This window comes from Cherax quadricarinatus, chromosome 39 (assembly GCF_038502225.1).
Source record: "Cherax quadricarinatus isolate ZL_2023a chromosome 39, ASM3850222v1, whole genome shotgun sequence".
NCBI lineage: Eukaryota > Metazoa > Arthropoda > Malacostraca > Decapoda > Parastacidae > Cherax > Cherax quadricarinatus.
Window position 1 is genome coordinate 30,653,973 of NC_091330.1, and position 15,822 is coordinate 30,669,794.

Genomic DNA, 15,822 nt, shown 5'->3' on the forward strand with positions numbered 1-15,822 from the left:
GCTTGTGTATATGTGTGTGCATGTGTGGGAGAGAGAGGGATAGGATTAAGGGGGAGGGGGGAGGGGGAGAAAAGGATGAGGGTAGAGTGACCCCTAGAAGCAGGGGAGGTGTGTGTGTGTGATGGGATTAGAAGGGGAGGGGAGGGGAAGAGAAGGCTGAGGGTAGAGTGACCACTTGATAACAAGGTCCTTACGGGTGTGTGTGTGTGCATGTGTGTATGTACTCGCCTAGTAAGGGTGTGTGTGTGTATGTATGTATATGTGTGTGTGTGTGTGTGTGTGTATTCACCTAGTAGAGGTGTGTGTGTGTGTGTGTGTGTATGTTTGTATATGTGTGCGTATGTGTGTGTGTTCATGTGTTTGGCGGAAATTGGTACTAGGGTCTAAAGCTTCTATAAGTGTCTACCCTTGTGTGTGTGTGTGTGTGCCTCCAAGGACAAAGTTCTTTGTCTCCACAGACTCCTAAGTGCACCACTCACCCTTTTCCCCTCATCAATTCTATGATTCACCTCATCTTTCATAGACCCATCCGCTGACACGTCCACTCCCAAATATCTGAATACATTCACCTCCTCCATACTCTCTCCCTCCAATCTGATATCCAATCTTTCATCACCTAATCTTTTTGTTATCCTCATAGCCTTACTCTTTCCTGTATTCACTTTCAATTTTCTTCTTTTGCACACCCTACCAAATTCATCCACCAATCTCTGCAACTTCTCTTCAGAATCTCCCAAGAGCACAGTGTCATCAGCAAAGAGCAACTGTGACAACTCCCACTTTATGTGTGATTCTTTATCTTTTAACTCCACGCCTCTTGCCAAGACCCTCGCATTTACTTCTCTTACAACCCCATCTATAAATATATTAAACAACCACGGTGACATCACACATCCTTGTCTAAGGCCCACTTTTACTGGGAAATAATTTCCCTCTTTCCTACATACTCTAACTTGAGCCTCACTATCCTCGTAAAAACTCTTCACTGCTTTCAGTAACCTACCTCCTACACCATACACCTGCAACATCTGCCACATTGCCCCCCTATCCACCCTGTCATACGCCTTTTCCGTAAGCCATGCATGTCGTAAGAGGCGACTAAAAAGCCGGGAGCAAGTGGCTAGTAACCCCTTCTCCTGTATATATTACTAAATTTAAAAGGAGAAACTTTCGTTTTTTTTTGGGGGGGGGGCCACCCTGCCTCGGTGGGATACAGCCGGTGCAATGAAAGATATATATATATATATATATATATATATATATATATATATATATATATATATATATATATATATATATATATATATATATATATATATATATATATATATAGGTAGTAGGTTGGTAGACAGCAACCGCCCAGGGAGGTACTACCGTCCTGCCAAGTGAGTGTGAAACGAAAGCCTGTAATTATTTTACATGATAGTAGCATTGCTGGTGTCTTTTGTCTCTCTCATAAATATGCAAGATTACAGGTACGTCTTGCTACTTCTACTTACACTTAGGTCACACTACACATACATGTACATGTTTATTTATACACACTCATCTGAGTTTTCTTTGATTTTATCTTAATAGTTCTTGGTCTTATTACTTTTCCTTTTATATCCATGGGGAAGAGGAATAAGAATCTTTCCTCCATAAGCCATGCGTGTTGTAAAAGTCAACTAAAATGCCGGGAATAATGGGCTAGTAACCCCTCTTCCTGTAATAATTACTAAAAAGAATAAGAAGAAGAAAATTGTCAAAGCGGGAAGCCTGAATGTGCGTGGATGTTGTGCAAATGATAAGAAAGAGATGATTGTGGATGTTATGAATGAGAAGAAGCTGGATGTCCTGGCTTTAAGTGAAACAAAGCTGAAGGGGCTGGGTGAGTTTCAGTGGAGAGGAATAAATGAGATTATGTCAGGGGTTTCTAATAGAGTTAGAGCTAAAGAAGGAGTAGCAATAATGTTGAAGGATAAGCTATGGCAGGAAAAGAGGGACTACAGATATATTAATTCAAGGATTATGTGGAGTAAAATAAAGGTTGGATGTGAAAAGTGGGTTATAGTAAGCATATATGCACCTGGAGAAGAGAGAAGTGTAGAGGAGAGAGAGAGATTTTGGGAAATATTGAGTGAATGCGTGGGGAGTTTTGAACCAAGTGTAAGAGTAATGGTGGTTGGGGATTTCAATGCTAAAGTGGGCAAAAATGTTGTGGAGGAAGTAGTAGGTGAATCTGGGGTGCCAGGGGTAAATGAAAATGGGGAGCCTTTAATTGAGCTATGTGTAGAAAGAGGTTTGGTAATAAGTAATACATATTTGATGAAGAAGAGGATAAATAAATATACAAGGTATGATATAGCACGTAATGAAAGTAGTTTGTTGGATTATGTATTGGTGGATAAAAGGTTGATGGGTAGGCTCCAGGATGTACACGTTTATAGAGGGGCAACTGATATATCGGATCATTAGCTACAGTTAGAGTAAGAGGTAGATGGGAAAAGAGGAAAATGGCAACAACAAGCAAGAGGGAGGGGAAAGTGTATAAACTAAGGGAAGAGGAAGTTCGAGCGAGATATAAGCAACTATTGGCAGAAAGGTGGGCTGGTGCAAGTATGAGTTGTGGGGGGGGGGTTGAAGAGGGTTGGAATAGTTTTAAAAATGCAGTATTAGAATGTGGGGCAGAAGTTTGTGGTTATAGGAGGGTAGGTGCAGGAGGAAAGAGGAGTGATTGGTGGAATGATGAAGTAAAGGGTGTGATAAAAGAGAAAAAGTTAGCTTATGAGAGGTTTTTACAAAGCAGAAGTGTTATAAGAAGAGTAGAGTATATGAAGAGTAAAAGAAAGGTGAAGAGAGTGGTGAGAGAGTGCAAAAGGAGAGAAGATGATAGAGTGGGAGAGGTACTGTCAAGAAATTTTAATGAAAATAAGAAAAAAAATTTGAGTGAGTTAAACAAGTTAAGAAAGCCTTGAGAACAAATGGATTTGTCAGTTAAAAACAGAGTTGCGGAGTTAGTAGATGGGGAGATGGAGGTTTTGGGTAGATGGTGAGAATATTTTGAGGAACTTTTAAATTTTGGCGAAGAAAGGGGGGCGGTAATTTCATGCACTGGCCAGGGAGGTAAACCAACTTTTAGGAGTGAAGAAGAACAGGATGTGAGTGTGGGGGAGGTGCATGAGGCATTACGTAGAATGAAAGGGGGTAAAGCAGCTGGAACTGACAGGATCATGACAGAAATGTTAAAAGCAGGAGGGATATAATGTTGGAGTTGTTGGTATTTTTGTTTAATAAATGTATGAAAGAGGGGAAGGTACCTAGGGATTGGCAGAGAGCATGTATAGTCCCTTTATATAAAGGGAAGTGGGACAAAAGAGATTGTAAAAATTATAGATGAATAAGTTTACTGAGTATACCAGGAAAAGTGCACGGTAGGGTTATAATTGAAAGAATTAGAGGTAAGACAGAATGTAGGATTGTGGATGAGCAAGGAGGTTTCAGAGTGGGTAGGGGATGTGTAGATAAAGTGTTTACAGTGAGGCATATACGTGAACAGTATTTAGATAAAGGTAGGGAAGTTTTTATTGCATTTATGGATTTAGAAAAGGCATATGATACAGTGGATAGGGGAGCAATGCGGCAGATGTTGCAAGTATATGGAATAGGTGGTAAGTTACTGAATGCTGCAAAGAGTTTTTATGAGGATACTCACTATGAGGATACTCAGGTTAGGATGTGTAGAAGCGAGGGAGACTACTTCCCGGTAAAAGTAGGTCTTAGACAGGGATGTGCAATGTCACCATGGTTGTTTAATATATTTATAGATGGGGTTGTAAAAGAAGTAAATGCTAGGGTGTTCGGGAGAGGAGTGGGATTAAATTATGGGGAATCAAATACAAAATGGGAATTGACACAGTTGCTTTTTGCTGATGATACTATGCTCATGGGAGATTCTAAAGAAAAATTGCAAAGGTTAGTGGATGAGTTTGGGAGTGTGTGTAAAGGTAGAAAGTTGAAAGTGAACATAGAAAAGAGTAAGGTGATTAGGGTATCAAATTATTTAGATAAAGAAAAATTGGATATCAAATTGGGGAGGAGGAGTATGGAAGAAGTGAATGTTTTCAGATACTTGGGAGTTGACGTGTCGGAGGATGGATTTATGAAGGATGAGGTTAATCATAGAATTGATGAGGGAAAAAAGGTGAGTGGTGCATTGAGGCATATGTGGAGACAAAAAACATTTTTTATGGAGGCAAAGAAGGGAAGGCAAAAAGTATAGTAGTACCAACACTCTTATATGGGTGTGAAGCTTGGGTTGTGAATGCAGCAGCGAGGAGGCGGTTGGAGGCAGTGGAGATGTCCTGTCTAAGGGCAATTTGTGGTGTAAATATTATGCAGAAAATTCGGAGTGTGGAAATTAGGAGAAGGTGTGGAGTTAATGAAAGTATTAGTCAGAGGGCTGAAGAGGGGTTGTTGAGGTGGTTTAGTCATTTAGAGAGACTGGATCAAAGTAGAATGACATGAAGAGCGTATAAATCTGTAGGGGATGGAAGGCGGGGTAGGGCTCGTCCTCGAAAAGGTTGGAGGGAGGGAGTAAAGGAGGTTTTGTGGGCGAGGGGCTTGGACTTCCAGCAAGCATGCATAAGCGTGTTAGACAGGAGTGAATGGAGACGAATGGTATTTGGGACCTGACGATCTGTTGGAGTGTGAGCAGGGTAATATTTAGTGAAGGGATTCAGGGAAACCGGTTATTTTTATATAGCCGGACTTGAGTCCTGGAAATGGGAAGTACAATGTCTGCACTTTAAAGGAGGGGTTTGGGATATTGGCAGTTTGGAGGGATATGTGTATCTTCATACGTATATGCTTCTAAACTGTTGTGTTCTGAGCACCTCTGCAAAAACAGTGATTATGTGTGAGTGAGGTGAAAGTGTTCAATGATGAAAGTATTTTCTTTTTGGCGATTTTCTTTCTTTTTTGGGTCACCCTGCCTCGGTGGGAGACGGCTGACTTGTTATATATATATATATATATATATATATATATATATATATATATATATATATATATATATATATATATATATATATATATATATATATATATATATGTGTGTGTGCAACACACTGATCTCAATCATATTTCTACTGCTACCTGAGAAGGGACGTCATTATTCCTTTCATATCCAATGACAAACTTCTTTCTTTCCGTTGCCCTCCTTAATTTTTCCCTCTTGAAATCTCTAAATCACCTCATCTTTGATCAATTTGTCTGCCGACACATCTACTACTAAATATTTAAATATCTGTTTTCGCTTGAACTGTATTTCTGTCCATAAATATTAACGATTTGTTCAGGATGTTGTGGGCGGGGCTAGTGAGCTTGGCGAGTTTGGGCGTTGTGGCCCAGGAGCGGGTAGCATCACGGGCGTGCTTCCATCATCCGTCTGATGGAGGAAGCATCTATGACTTCGAGGAAGAAGATCTCTTTGAGAGCCAAAACATCTCACTAGCTGATTATAAAGGCAAGGTGAGTCTCCACCTCATTTAGCTAACCACTAATTACCTCGGCACACGACCTAAGCTTGATACCTTTTTATTAATTATTACTAATCAGTGTAATTAGAATAATTCTGAAGACATCACATTACTACCAGCAAATTATTATTATATTCAAAAACTAAGTGCTAAACCCACAAGGGTCATAACTACTGGCAAAGAGGCAAATACCTGACCAAGTTTTTTTCCAAGTGGATAGGTATTCATATCTGGTAGCAACCAGTCATTATTTAGTCCTGTTTGTTAATACTACAGACATCATCAATACTTACGAGTGACACGCACAGTAGATCGCAAGACCCGAAGACCAACCCCTGGATGCACAAGCATGGAATTACAGCTTCTGACTGGCGTCTAATGGGATGTGGTAAAGAATTTGAGTGCTGAGTAAGGTTTATACACAGCAGGAAGAACTAAAAAAAATTAACACTGCTCGCTCCGGCACAAAGACAAATGTTGACGTTAGCTTCAGCAAAATAAAACCAGTTTTAATGTTAATACAAATCGTAATGTTACTTAGTCAGTTCGATACGGCCAGTAATTGGATAATTAAACAGCCACACAACTGCTGGTTTTATTACGGATGGTGATGCCTAATCCATTTATGATTCACTCATAACTGAAGCCATTAACACCACCATCGACTCCAACCTGAACACAAACGTCAGAGTCATATTTAGGTTTTCAAACGTATTTAAAACATTTTGTCTTTATTATATGAATTTTTATGCGTTCCTTATTTGAGGAATATACAATGGCAAGTTTTGCAACTATGATATATTTTCACTGGGTCTCTGTTCTCCTGCACTTATTATGTTATTTCAAAGATCAACTAAAAAAACACTGTTGATAATATAAAAAGTTAATTAAAACATAAGCTGAATATTTAATATCCACAATTTTCTTAGCTTCCTCACTTATTACCAATGATATTCAACATGCATAAAATGCTCAACATTATGCATATATATATAAAACAATATATATAAAACAATATATGCATTACAATGCACAAATCGGGTAATCCAGTCAGATCAATTATTTGCTCCATATGTTCACTTTTCTATAAATTATCTAAATGATCTGGAGATATTTTCAGCCCAATTGTTGGAAAAATTTCTAATTTTAATATTGAAAACAACATAGATTTAGTGGATAAATAAATCACCTTGACTGACTTAAATGATTTCAATATTGTAAGTTTTGATGTTACTTCCTTGTTTACAAATGTTCCAGTTGATGATTTATTAAGTTTCTTATCTGAAGAACTTGTTCATTACCGTTACCAGTTCCTACTGTCATAAAACTTACTGAACTTTGTATTGTTGATGCAAAGTTTGTGTTTAATAACGAGTTTTATAGTCAGAAGTTTGGTATGGCAATGGGGAATCCTCTCCCACCTGTTCTGAGTAATTTATACATAGAATATTTTGAAACAAGATTGCTTAACACAGTCCTCCCTAATAGAGCTAAATGGTTCAGATATGTTGATGATATTTTATGTCTTATGCCTAAGAATGTTGATATAAACCATTTCCTTGTTAAATTAAATAGTTTAGCTCATTCTATATATTTTAATGTTGAATTCGAATAAAATAACTCATTACTTTTTCTAGATGATTTAATTATTAAAGGTAACAATGATTGTAAACTTTAAATTTACAGAAAACCTACAAATAACTGCTCCTATGTACACTATTATTCTTCATATCAAGATAGAGTTAAACTGTCGGTATTCTCGTCAGTGTTTTTTAAGAACTTTATGTATTTGTGGTCCAGAGTTCATAGATGAAGAAATCTCAAAAAAATTATAAAATAGTTAATGATGTAAAATACTCAAGAAACTTAATTGATAAATTCTTTAAAACTTCCAGAAATACTTTTTACATGTCAAAGAGGAACAACCAACCTTGATATTAAAATTCTACTTAAGAATTTTAATATCAAAGTTGTATTTAAAAATCTTAATACAATAAAAAAATTTTATACAACATTCCCTACAAAATGCTGATGGAAATATAAACACAAATGCAGTATAATGTGATCCTTTATTGACTACGTTTCGCCCACACAGTGGGCTTTTTCAAGTCACAAACAGAACTACCTGGGGTGGAAGGAACGCGTAGTTCTGTTTGTGACTTGAAAAAGCCCACTGTGTGGGCGAAACGTAGTCAATAAAGGATCACATTATACTGCATTTGTGTTTATATTTCCATTGTGTCGGTATTTTATACCATTTATTTCCAAAATGCTGATGGATGTGTCTATAAGACTCCTATTAAAATATGTGATGAAGTTAATTACGGTCAAACTGGTAAAAGTCTTGAACTAAGATTAAAACAACATAATTATAGCATTAAAAGTGGACAAAATTCTAATGCTCTGTTCATTCATGTGAGAGATTTTAACTATCCATTTGATTTTCAAAGGGCTGAGAAAATTGTATCAAGTCCATGGGAAAAATTTAAGTTCAGTAGACAAGTAAATAATCTTAATACTTGGGTAGAGTATAATTTGTTTCACAGAGTCGGGTGTTGTGATGTGACTGTGAGGTGTAGTCTCGTCCTTATATGTCTTCCTGTTGATCCTCTATTTTTACAGTTCCTTGATAATGCGAAAGGTCATGAAATCTCTTGGAATTTCTCTATTTTTTTTTGTAAGACATCAGCCGTATCTCACAAAGGCAGAGTGGCCCCTATTCGTCAAAAATGTACATATGTATACATTTGTGCATTTTTGAGGAGTAGGGGCCACTCTGCCTTTGTGACATACAGCTGATGTATTACAATTTTTTTCTTCAATAGGTAATACTGATTGTAAATGTTGCCACCTACTGAGGCTACGCTGAGCAATACCATGACATGAATGTGCTGCAAGAATCCTTCAATAATTTCGATGTGTTGGCCTTCCCATGCAATCAGTTCGGCCAGGTGAGTGCGATAGAAGACCTCCAACTTAGGTTGATGACCCACTTACGGTGACTTGCTGCTTAGGTTTGAACGAATGCAGTTTATAAGAACATAAGAATGGTGGAACAATGCAGAAGACCTACTGGCCCATACAAGGCAGGTCCTTATCAAAACGATCCCAACCCAAAGCAACCCAAAAATTTACTCCCGTACCCAGCCCCTCCCACTCATATATTTGTCCAATCTCTTTTTAAAGCTGTCCAAGATCCTAGCCTCTATCACCCAACTGGGAAGATTGTTCCACGTATCTACAACTCTGAAAACCAGTACCTACCTATGTCCTTTCTAAATCTAAATTTATCCAACTTAAATCCATTATTTCTGGTTCTTACCTGGTTTGACACCATCAGTACCTCGCCGTGTTTTCCTCGGCGATTAACCGAGGAAAAAACGGCGATTGACCGAGGAAAATTCGGCGATTGACCGAGGAAAACAAGAGGATTCGTAGTAGTCCTCCTGTTTTGAGTCCTCAGGTCAAGAAGGGAAACTGGACAGTGGCTGGACAGCATGGAGCGAAATTGACGATCAAGAAGACGAATGGAAAGGTAGAAATGATGAAGAAAAAAGAGACTGTTGTGGAAACATCTAATGCATTCTCTGTGCTACCCGACGAATGTAAGTCGACTACTGGGAACGTCACGACGAACGACACCAAGGAAGGTAAGAATATTGTTGTAAAGTACAAGGACACAAGTGCAACTAATGTGACATTTTATTGTGGCAATGTTTCGCTCTCCAGGAGCTTTATCAAGCTTGATAATGGCTTGATAAAGCTCCTGGAGAGCGAAACGTTGCCACAATAAAATTTCACATTAGTTGCACTTGTGTCCTTTTACTTTACATATTGTCGGTAATTCTACCAACTTTATTACAAGAATATTGTTGTTGTTGGGGATAGCCAAGTTAGGTATATGGATAGGGCGTTCTGCTTAAAGGACAGAAGTAAGAGACAGAGGGTTTGCTTTCCTGGGGCTGGGATGGAGGATATTGTTAGCCGTCTGGATGACATCATGAGAGGTAATGGGAACAATCCTATTATCTGTCTCAGTGCTGGAGGCAACGATGTTGGCAGATGTAGGAGTGAAGACCTGATTAGCAGGTATAGGTCAGCAATAGAAATAATTAGGAGGAAGGGTGGGAACCCTGTCATATGTGGTATTTTGCCAAGGAGAGGAGTTGGAAATGAATGGTTGTGCAGGACAATTGGTGTCAATTGCTGGCTGGACAAATACTGTAAGGAAAATGCGGTAACATTCATTGACAACTGGGACCTCTTCAATGGCAGAAATGACATGTATGCCAGGGATGGGGTTCACTTATCTAGGTTTGGGGTGGGAGCAATGGCTAACGCAGTGGAGGGAGCTGTTAGGACTTTAAACTAGGAATAGTTAATGGTATGGGTTTTGGCGGGAAAACAATGAAGTCCCAGTGTAGTAATATTATGAGTTCTAGGGGAACTAGTAATAAGCAGAACGAGGTAGATATTAAAAAGCCAGTGACACTAGGTGATAAGGAATAGGTTTAGTAGAAAAACAGAAATGAGCAGGAAAGGTAAAGAGAAAGGAGGGTCTTTATATGTATATTATGCTAATAGCCGTAGTGTTAGGAATAAGATGGACAAGTTGAGATTAGTTGCTAGTGCAGGTAACATTGATGTATTTGCCATAATTGAGACGTGGTTTAATTCAAAAACTCGGGACATGCCTATGGAATGTCACATTCAGGGTTTTAAATTGTTCCAAGTAGATAGAAGTATCGGGAAGGGGGGTGGGGTGGCATTGTATGTCCGAGATCGCTTGAACTGTTGCATAAAAACGGGTATTAAGTCTGATGTAACACATACAGAGTCTGTTTGGATAGAATTTTCATGAAAAATTGATTTTATGTGTGATATACCGTCCCCCAAACTTAGATAGGGACCAAGGGAGACTACTATGGGAGGAAACTGTTAAGGCCACAAGGCACGATAATGTAGTAATTCTAGGAGACTTTAACTTTAGTCATATTGATTTGAATTTCTTGACTGGGAATTTAGAATCATACGACTTCTTAGAAATAGTTCAGGATTGTTTTTTGAAGCAGTTTGTGACAGAACCTACAAGGGGAAATAACCTGCTTGACTTAGTTCTAGCAAACAATGAATCCCTTGTTAATAATTTAGAAATTTCAGAGGAACTTGGTTGTAGCGACCACAAATCAATTACATTTAGAATTGAATGGAAGTATGAAAGTAGGGACAACTCAGTAACAATCCCAGATTTTCGCTTAGCAGATTACGATGGGCTTAGAGAACACTTATCATCTGTTGACTGGGGTAACGAAGAGAGCTATCAATATGACAGTTTTCTGAACACTATACATGCTGCCCAAAGAACATTTATACCTTATAAAGAAATTAGATCAAACAGAAATGATCCAAAATGGATGAATAATAGGCTCAAATATCTTTAAGGGCATAAGAAAGGAATTTATAGGCACATCAAAAGAGGTGAGAGTCATCTTATGAATCAGTATATTGACATTAATAGGGACATTAAAAAGGGGATAAGAAAAGCTAAACGGGACTATGAAATTAAAGTTGCCAGGGATTCGAAAACTAACCCAAAAAGTTTTTTCCAGGTCTATAGAACAAAAGTTAGAGTTAAGATAGGTCCCCTTAAAAATAACTCTGGGCATCTTACTGACAAAGAGAACGAAATGTGCTCGATTTTAAATAATTATTTTCTCTCGGTTTTTACACAGGAAAACACTAACAATATCCCAGTAATTAATTTTTATAGTGAGCTAGAAGAAGATAAATTATGTAACATCACAGTCACTAGTGAAATGGTTGTGAAGCAGATAGACCGACTGAAGCAAAATAAGTCGCCGAAACCTGAGCTTTTTTCAAGGGTTCTTAAGGAATGCAAAATGGAACTCTGTGAACCATTAACTAATATTTTTAATTTATCTCTTCAAACAGGTGTAGTGTCTGATATGTGGAAGATGGCTAATGTAATTCCTATTTTTAAATCAGGGGATAAGTCATTACCGTCAAATTATCGCCCAATAAGCCTGACCTCAATTGCTAGAGTCAATTATAGATGAGATTATAAGAAGCCATCTGGATAAGCATAATCTGATTAATGATACTCAGCATGGATTTACGAGAGGCCGTTCTTGTCTAACTAATTTATTAACTTTCTTCAGTATAGCTTCTGAGGCTGTTGATCACGATAAAGAATTTGATATTATTTACTTAGATTTCAGTAAGGCTTTTGATGGAGTTCTGCACCAAAGACTTAAAGAAAGTGGCAGCTCATGGCATTGGGGAAAAAGCGCTCTCATGGATCGAGTCATGGCTCACAGACAGGAAGCAGAGAGTGTCCATAAATGGGGTTAAATCCGAGTGGGGATCTGTAACAAGTGGCATTCCACAGGGATCAATCTTGGGCCCGTTGATGTTTATAATATATATCAATAATCTTGATGAAGGAATTAGTAGTGATATGAGCAAATTCGCCGATGACACAAAGATAGGTAGGATAATTGATTCAAACGTAGATGTTAGGGAACTTCAGGAGGATTTAAACAAACTATATTCTTGGTCAGAAAAGTGGCAGATGCAGTTCAATGTAGATAAATGCAAGGTTCTGAAGCTCGGGAGTGTCCATAACCCTAGCACTTATAAGTTAAACAATGTAGAACTTAGCCATACAGATTGCGAAAAGGACTTGGGGGTTATGATAAGCAGCAACCTAAAACCAAGACAGCAATGCCTAAGCGTATGAAATAAGGCAAACAGATTACCGGGATTTATATCAAGAAGTGTAAGCAACAGAAGTTCAGCAGTTATATTACAGCTTTATACATCATTAGTAAGGCCTCACATAGATTATGCAGCCCAGTTCTGGTCTCCATATTGCAGAATGGACATAAATTCGTTAGAAAACATTCAGCATGGAATGACCAAATTAATGCATAGCATTAGAAATCTTCCCTATGAAGAGAGATTGAAGACCCTTAAATTACATTCACTTGTTAGACGAAGAATGAGGGGAGACATGATCGAAGTCTATAAGTGGAAGATGGGTATTAATAAAGGGGACATTAGTAAGGTCTTGAGGATATCTCTCCAAGAGAGAACCCGCAGTAATGGATTTAAATTAGACAAGTTTAGATTTAGAAAGGACATAGGAAAGTATTGGTTTGGAAATAGGGTGGTTGATGAGTGGAACAGTCTACCTAGTTGGGTTATTGAGGCTAAAACGTGGGTAGATTCAAATTTAGGTTGGATAAATGCGTGAGTGAGAGGGGATGGATTTGAGTGGGACTTGCATATGGGTGGATAGAGTTATCAGAGCTTATTTCTTGGGCAGTTTACCTGGAGTTTACCTGGAGAGAGTTCCGGGGGTCAATGCCTCCGCGGCCCGGTCTCTGACCAGGCCTCCTGGTGGATCAGAACCTGATCAACCAGGCTGTTACTGCTGGCTGCACGCAATCCAACGTACGAGCCACAGCCCAGCTGGTCAGGTACCGACTATAGGTGCTTGTCCAGTGCCTGCTTGAAGACAGCCAGGGGTCTATTGGTAATCCCCCTTATGTATGCTGGGAGGCAGTTGAACAGTCTAGGGCCCCTGACACTTATTGTATTGTCTCTTAACGTGCTAGTGACATTGGGGGGATGTTGCATCGTCTGCCAAGTCTTTTGCTATCATTGTGAGTGATTTTCTTGTGCAAGTTCGGTACTAGTCCCTCTAGGATTTTCCAGGTGTATATAATCATGTATCTCTCCCGCCTGCATTCCAGGGAGTAAAGGTTCAGGAACTTCAAGTGCTTCCGGTAACTGAGGTGTTTTATCTCTGTTATGAGCGCCGTGAAGGTTCTCTGTACATTTTCTAGGTCAGCAATTTCACCTGCCTTGAAAGGTGATGTTAGTGTGCAGCAATATTCAAGCCTAGATAGAACAAGCGACCTGCAGAGTGTCATCATGGGCTTTGCATCCTTAGTTTTGAAGGTTCTCATTATCCATCCTCTCATTTTTTTAGCAGATGCACTTGATACAATGTTATGGTCCTTGAAGGTGAGATCCTCCGACATGATCACTCCCAGGTCTTTGACGTTGGTTTTTTGCTCTATTTGTGGAAGGAATTTGTTTTGTACTCTGATGAAGTTTTAATTTCCTCATGTTTACCATATCAGAGTAATTGAAATTTCTCATCGTTGAACTTCATATTGTTTTCTGTAGCCCACTGAAAGATTTGGTTGATGTCATCCTGGAGCCGTGCAGTGTCTGCAATTTTGGTTGATGTCATCCTGGAGCCGTGCAGTGTCTGCAATGGAAGACACTGTCATGCAGATTCGGGTGTCATCTGCAAAGGAAGACACGGTGCTGTGACTGACATCCTTGTCTATGTCAGATATGAGGATGAGAAACGAGATGGGAGCGAGTACTGTGCCTTGTGGAACAGAGCTTTTCACCGTAGCCGCCTCAGACTTTACTCTGTTGACTACTACTCTTTGTGTTCTGTTTGTGAGGAAATTATAGATCCATCTACCAACTTCTCTTGTTATTCCTTTATCACGCATTTTGTGCGCTATTACGCCATGGTCACACTTGTCGAAGGCTTTTGCAAAGTCTGTATATGTTACATCTGCATTCTTTTTGTCTTCTAGTGCATCTAGGACCTTGTCGTAGTGATCCAGTAGTTGAGACAGACAGGAGCGACCTGTTCTAAACCCATGTTGCCCTGGGTTGTGTAATTGATGGGTATCTAGATGGGTGGTGATCTTGCTTCTTAGGACCCTTTCAAAGATTTTTATATGGGATGTTAGTGCTGTCGGTCTGTAGTTCTTTGCTATTGCTTTACTGCCCCCTTTGTGGAGTAGGGCTTTGTCTGTTGTTTAGAAAATTTAGTTGGGTAAATGTTTTGTTAGTGGGATTGATTGTAAAGGACTTGCCTAGTATGGGCCAACAGGTCTGCTGCAGTGTTCCTCCTTTCTTATGTTCTTATGTTCTTATTAATATCACCTTTATTTATGCCCATCATCCACTTATACACTTCAGTGATATCTCCCCTCATTCTACGTCTCTCCAGAGAGTGGAGATTTAAGCCTTTAAGTCTATCTTCCTACGGAAGATTCCTTAAACAGTAAATCATATTAGTCATACTTCTCTGTATGTTCTCCAATGAGTCAATATCCATCCTGTAGTAAGGAGACCAAAACTGAGCAGCATAATCTAAATGAGGCCTCACTAGTGATGTATAGAGCTGTAAAATAACTTTTGAACTTCTCTTACTTATACTTCTTGAGATAAATCCAAGTATTTTGTTAGCCTTGTTGCGTACACTTAGGCACTGCTGTCTTGGCTTCAGGTTTCTGCTTACCATGACACCCAAGTCTTTTTCACATTCTGTATGATCAAGCTCTACTTCCCGTAGTTTATAGCTTCGAGGGTTATTTTCAATACCAAGGACTAGTACCTTACACTTATCCACATTGAACTTCATCTGCCATTTTTCAGACCAGGACATTTTGTCCAAATCCTCCTGGAGTTCATTGCTATCCTCCTTAGAATGAATCATACGGCCTATCTTTGTGTCATTAGCAAATTTGCTCATGCCACTCCCAATCCCTTCATCAAAGTCATTATTGTAATTTATGAACAAAAGAGGGCCTAAAACTGATCCTTGTGGAACGCCACTAGTTTCTCATTTGAGTATAGGTGAGAGAGAAGAGTCACCACCATCACCACATAAAAACACAGACAGTCACTCAAAGATCTCGAGAGATCAGTCTAAAGCTCATACAACTAACGTTGGAGTGTACTATGGTAAAGAAGTGTCTAAGGCAAGAACCTCTAACAGAACCTCAGAGGCACTCATGCCAGAATATGCGTGTTCTGCGAAGGCGAACACATGATTGCACGAGTTGCTCTGAGTATACAGCACTGAGCAGTAGAGACTAAAGGAGTTGAGATTCTGCTTCAAATGTTGTGGAGAACACTTTGCCAGAGACTGTGACACCCAGCTCAGTGACTTTCGAGTCTGTTGCAAAGGTAAGCACCATACTGCACTATGTCCCAATAATTTAAGGGAAGCCCAGGCTACTGGGGATATATCTCAGGTAGAGATAGAAAGTGAGTCCGAGCCTGAAATGGTAGCCAGCGTGATTAGTGGGAGCGACGTCTCTAATCTGAGTTAGAATCACGGAGGTGCTGCCCTACCTACTGTCATGGCAGAGGTTGTGAATGGGCACAGGTCTGAAACAACCTAATTATTCTTTGACTCGGGAGCACAAGTATCCTCGATAACAAAGAAGTTGGTGGCCAA

The 15,822-nt window shown here is 39.2% G+C and overlaps 1 pseudogene; it reads left to right on the forward strand.

The window, feature by feature from the left end:
• The first annotated feature begins 5,340 nt into the window (after positions 1 to 5,340).
• LOC128696239 (glutathione peroxidase-like) overlaps positions 5,341 to 15,822 on the forward strand; it is a 42,675-nt pseudogene continuing 32,193 nt past the window's right edge.